Source organism: Rhincodon typus, chromosome 48, assembly GCF_021869965.1.
Source record: "Rhincodon typus isolate 14 chromosome 48, sRhiTyp1.1, whole genome shotgun sequence".
NCBI lineage: Eukaryota > Metazoa > Chordata > Chondrichthyes > Orectolobiformes > Rhincodontidae > Rhincodon > Rhincodon typus.
Genome location: NC_063379.1, coordinates 1,767,013 through 1,773,093, shown reverse-complemented (window position 1 = coordinate 1,773,093; position 6,081 = coordinate 1,767,013). Strand labels below are relative to the sequence as shown.

Genomic DNA, 6,081 nt, shown 5'->3' with positions numbered 1-6,081 from the left:
CCTGTCCCACCATCTACAAGGCACAAGGCAGGAGGGTGATGGAATACTCCCCACTTGCCCCTGGATGGGGGCAGCTCCAACATCACTCAAGAAGCTCGACACCATCCAGGACAAAGCAGCCCCCGCTCGATTGGAACCACATCCACAAACATCCCACTCCCTCCCCCACCGACGCTCAGTCACAGCAGTGTGTACCATCTACAAGATGCTCTGCAGAAATTCACCAAAGATCCTCAGGCAGCACCTTCCAAACCCACGACCCACTTCCATCCAGAAGGACAAGGGGCAGCAGATACATGGGAACACCACCCCCTGCAAGTTCCCCTCCGAGCCACTCCCCATCCTGACTTGGGAAATATATCCCTTTTCCTTCAGTGTCGCTGGGTCAGAATCCCTGGAATTCCCTCCCTAAGGGACATTGTGGGTCACCCCACAGCACATGGACTGCAGCGGTTCAAGAAGGCAGCTCACCCCCACCTTCTCAAGGGGGGCAACTAGGGACAGGGCAATAAATGTTGGGCCCAGATAGTGAGGCCATGTCCCATGTGTGAATAAAAGAATGGTTTGTGTAATGGGAATGAAAGATATGGGAAGGTGGAGACTGAGGAACATCGAGTGAAGGTGGGTCAGTGGAGATTGAGGGATGGGAGAGACGGAAAATGGGGAATGGGGATTGAGGGATAATGGAGAGAAATTGGGAAGATGGCACCTGATGGATATGGGGGGAGGTGGAGATGGGAGTGATAGGAGGCATGTAATTTAACGCATTACTGCTTCTGCCTGTCTCTCACAGGATGCTTTCTGGTGTCTGGTTCAAATCTGTGAACTGTATGTCCCAGGATATTACAGTCAAGGCCTGGTGAGTATTATTGTTGTGATCGCTGTTCCCTCTCTCCTGTGCCAGGCTCCGTTCCCTGTCCAACTATCGCTGTTCCCTTACTCTGTCCACCCCCTACATTACAATGATTGTTATGCCTCTCTCACTCAATATGTTACCTCTGCAGTGATCCCTCTCCCCTCTATCTCATTCTGCTCACTATGATCTCTACCTTTTGTTGTGATCATTGTTCCCTCTTTCTCACGCTCCTCACCTGCACTGAGATTCCTCTTTCTTCTTCCCCTGTGCGCGGTGATCGCTATTCCCTTTTATCCTGCTGCTTCACTGTGCTGTGACCCACTCTCATTCTTTGCCTGCCCTGTGCTATGATCACTACTCCCCTCTCCCACGTGCTTGTGCTCCTTCACAAGGGTTATGATCACTATTCCCCCCTCTTTCACGCTGTGTCCTACGTTATGATCACTATTTCCGCTCTCCTGCACCTTCTGCCACTGATCGCAGTATGTTTGGGCCCCCAACAGGAGGCAGTGCAGCTCGATGGGCAGGTCCTGTTCAGCTTGCTGAGGAAGGTCAGTTCTGTGGCATACAGACACCTGAAGAAACACCAGGTTGACCCCCTCATTTACATGACAGAATGGTTCATGTGTCTGTTCTCTCGTACCCTGCCCTGGGCCACAGTGCTGCGAGTGTGGGATATGTTCTTCTGTGAAGGTGAGGCAGCCCTGTGTGTGTGTCTGTCTGTGTGTGTGTGTGTCTGTCTGTCTGTCTGTGTGTGAGAATGTGTGAGAGTGTGTGTGTGTGTGAGAGAGTGTGTGAGAGAGTGTGTGTGTGCGCGCGCGCGCGCACATGTGTGTGTGTCTGTGTGTGTGTGTGTGTGAGAGTGTGTGAGAGAGTGTGTGTGCGCGCGCGCGCACATGTGTGTGTGTCTGTGTGCATGTGCGCATGTGTGACTGTGTGTGTCTGCATGTGTGTGTGTGTCTGTGTCACTGTGTGTGTGTGTCTGTGTGTGTCACTACATGTGTCTGTGTGTGTCACTACATGTGTCTGTGTGTGTGTGTGCGTCTGTTAGTATGTGGGTGTGACAGCAAGTGTGAGAGAGTTAGAGACAGAGATACAGAGACAGATGGAGAGAGAAACAGACAGAGAGAAAGACACAGAGAGAGTGAGTGAGTCAGGGAGTTATACAGAGAGAGAGACAAAGGGAGGATGAGACAGAGACATAGAGACAGAGAGAGGATGAGACAGAGACATAGAGAGGTGGGGGCAGCATTGGAAAAGAAGTGATAGTATGTGGGGAGAGAGAAAAACAGATGGATTTGGCAGAGGAAGAGAAATGGTAAGAATGGGAAGCAGCTGAATAGAGGGAAGAGGGCGGGAGCAGAGGAATACAGGGAGGGAGGAATAGAGAGGGAAGGAGAAAGAGACGGATGGAGGAGCAGGTGGATAAGAGTGAGAGCTGAGAGAGGGGCAGAGAATGTGAAAAACTGAATAAAGAGAGAAAGGGAGAGCACAGCGCTGGGGTCGGGAAGATGGAGAGGGACAGACAGAAGGACATAAAGTTGGAGCAGGGGTAGTCCATTCGGCCCCTAAAGGCTGCCCTGTTACTCTACAAGAACATGCTGACCCAACCCAGGCCTCAACACACCGCCTGTACTCTCCCTCCCCCTCCTCAGTATTTCAGCAATCTATCCACTTCCTCTTCAAACACTTTCATTGATCGAGCTTCCAGAACTCTTTGGGGGGGGTTGCAGAATCCCAGACAAACACGGCCCTCTGGGTAAAAGACACGCCATTCCCGTCTTGGTTTGAGCTGTGTGCCCTTATTCTGTTACGATGATTGAGATTCCTGGACCCAATGGGAATATCTTCCCAACATCTCTCCCCCCTCCATCGCTCCCCTCCCCCTCACAATCCTGTCTGTTTCAATAAGATCGCCCCCTGGATCTTCCGACGCTCCAACGAACCCAGGCCGTGTCCATCGACCCTTTCTCCATCAGTGACCACCCTTCATCCCAGTAACCCATCCCGAGGGAACCCCCTTCTGAACTGTTTCCAAAGGCCGTACATCATAGAACATGGAACAGTACAGCACAGGAACAGGCCCTTCGGCCCACAATGTTGTGCCTGACATGATGCCAATATAAACTAATCCTTTCAGCCTGCCCTCGGTCCATATCCCTCCACATATCCATGTGTTTATCTAAAAGTCCTTTAAATGCCCCTATCGTATCTGCCTCCATGCCACCCCCAGCAGTGCAGGGAGGGAATGGCCTAGTGGTATTATCGCTGGACTATGAATCCAGAGACCCAGACAGTACTCCAGGGACCCAGGTTCGAATCCCTCCATGGCAGATGGTGGAACTTGAATCCAATAAAATATCTGGAATTAAGAGTCTAATGATGGCCATGAATCCATTGTTGATTGTTGGGAAAAACCCATCTGGTTCACTAATGTCCCTTACCTGGTCTGGGCCTACATGTGACTCCAGACCCACAGCAATGTGGTTGACTCTGAACTACCACAAACTGGGAGTAAGGCTCTTCAGCTGGAGTTCCTTTTCTTCCCCCCACCCACTCTCTCTTTTCTCCCCAAACTTTTAACTGAAACTTACCCGGAGGGAATGGAGGAGACTAAAGGCCGTCGCTGATGGGTCTGGGAGGGGACACCCAGGCCAGGCCTGTTGGGGGGGCTCTGAGAGCAGAGGCCGGAGCAGAGGGGACGCAAGCCCAGGACAGAGGCCAGGCCCTCGGGGGCAGGAAACAAGGCCTCGAGGTTTGAAGCCTGGCGTGGTCTAGGCTGTCTGGCCTGGGGTGGGGGGGGAGCTCTGTGCGTCATGGACTTGGTGGAAAGACAGGGTGATTTTTTCAAAAATAACTTTGTTTTTAATGCCAAACTTTTAGTTCCAATTCTTTCAAGATTGTAGCCCATGCTTAAGGATCTGCACCCTATAGGTGTCCTGCAGCAACATTACAAACTTTTTGCTGTACACACTGACAATAGAGGCTTAATTCAACACACCCTGATCTATCTCACCAATGTTACGCACTCCCCCCCCCCCCCCCCCCAACCTCACTGATATCGTCCTTGATTCGCAAAGCTACCTCACCTCCTTATTGCTTTTCGGTCTCGAATCTTGAACACTGAGATTCCCAGCCTTGGTCACCTTGTAGCCACGTCTCTGTCGCAGCGATCTGGAAATGGCGGAGGAACTGAAGGGTCATTCTTCGCTGTGGAAGGCACCAGAGGCAGAGCAGAACGTCAGGAGAGTGAGGGGGCCAGAGGTGAGGGTAATGGCCGTCTCTGAGGAGATGGCGCTGGGGAAGTTGAAAGGCCTGAAAGTGAATAAATCACCGTGCAGACTGCACCCCAGAGTTCTGAGGGATTGTGGAGGCGCTGGTGACGGTCTTTCAGGAATCGCTGGAGTGAGGCAGGGTCCCAGAGGACTGGGAAATGGCTAACATTACACAGCAGGCCAGGCAGCACCTGGAGGGATGGAGCTGTCAACGTTTTGGGCGTTACCCTCCATGCTCCTGAAGAACACCCAAAACGTTGACCTGCTCCTTTCCTCCAGACGCTGCCTGGCCTGCTGTGTTCTTCCAGCCTCCTGTCTGTCTACCTTGGGTTCCTGCATCCGCAGGTTTTTTTATTTGTCTCTGGCTAATGTAACCTCCCTCGCTCCCCCTACCCCCCATTTAAGGAGGGAGGGAGGCAGAAGGCAGGAAGCGTCGGCTGATCGGTCGTTGGTAAGATTTTAGAGTCTGTTATTAAGGGTGAAATTGCGGAATATTTGGAAGTGCAGGGTTAAATAAGAGCTCAGTCAGCTCGGCTTCATCAAGGGGAGGTCATACCTGACGAATCTGTTCCAATTCTTTGAGCAGGTAAAGAGCAGGTTAGGCAAAGGAGAGCCAGTGGATGTGATCTATTTGGGTTTACAGAAGGTCTTTATCAAGGGACTGTATGGGACGCCATTATAATGAGACAAGAACCCACAGTGTTGGGTGTAAGGACATGGATAGAGGATTGGCTGACAGGCAGGAGGCAGAGGGTGGGGCGGGGTGTGGTGGGGGCAAAGGGGTCTTCATCAGGATGGCAGGAGACGACTGGCGCAGTCCTGCAGGGGGTCAGTGTTGGCACCACTATTCCTGTTAAACGTTAACCATGTGCACTGAGGGTGTTATAGCTAAGTCTGCAGGTGGGAGGTGGAGGGAGAGGTAGTGTTGAGGGGGCTGAGAGAGCAGGCAAAGAAGGGGCAGATGGAATACAATGCGGGATGGCAGCACTTTGTTCGGAAGAATAGAGGGGCAGACTGTTTTCCAAATGGGGAAAGGCTCCTTAAACCTGAAACACAAGGGGACCATAGAGTCCTAGTTCAGGATTCCCTCGGGGTTAGCATGCTGGCTCAGGGTTACAGGAGAATGGGTTTGGGAAACATATCAGCAAATGGCCTTGCAGGCTCGCTGGGCTGAATGGCCTAATTCTACATCTATGTCTGATGGCCTTTTATTTCCACTTGCGCTATCACTTCCTGTACATGGTCACAAATTCTGTGTGCATTCGGACACAGAGCCTTAAGCTCGGATTGATTGACATTATCATTTCGCTCTGGTTCTAATTCCTGCCACACGCTTCCACATATATTTCCTGCACCTTCCAACCTCTCAATATCGCTGAGTACCCCTGCTGGCACAATCCCTTTTGATTTTTGACAAACTTAACTTCAACTGAAACCCCCCACACGGACACAAATTAGTTTAAAAGACCTACTGATGCATAGTCAGAAGAACAGATATAAAGAGAGAAAGTGAAATGGTGAGAGAGACAGAGAGGGAGTGAGAGAGAGAGAGCGAGAGAGAGACAGAGAGAGAGAGGAAGAGTGTGAGAGACTGAGCGACACAGAGAGAGAGAGAGTGTGAGCGACACAGAGAGGGAGAAAGAGAGAGAGATGGAAACAAGGATACAGACAAGAAAGACAGACAGCTGAAGAGAGAGATAGAGACACAGAGAGAAATGGTGAGTGAGCAGGCTGAGTGACACCTACATGGAACCAAACTTATGTTACCTCTTCTGCGAGGGTTAACTCTAACTTCCTACTGCTTCCCAGGAGTGAAGGTCATATTCCGAGTAGCTCTAGTCCTCCTCAAAGTCAGCTTGGGATCCTCAGACAAGCTGAAGGACTGTCAGGGGTTGGTGGAAACACTGGAGAAGCTACGGAACATCCCACCCAGATTCCTACAGGAGGATT

The 6,081-nt window shown here is 51.3% G+C and overlaps 1 long non-coding RNA gene across 1 annotated transcript; it reads left to right on the top strand.

The window, feature by feature from the left end:
* Nucleotides 1-806: 806 nt before the first annotated feature.
* LOC125488047 lies at nt 807-6,071 on the top strand. The gene is made up of 3 exons (XR_007266199.1): nt 807-859; nt 1,360-1,549; nt 5,941-6,071. It is a non-coding gene; the product is annotated as an uncharacterized LOC125488047 (long non-coding RNA).
* Nucleotides 6,072-6,081: the final 10 nt, after the last annotated feature.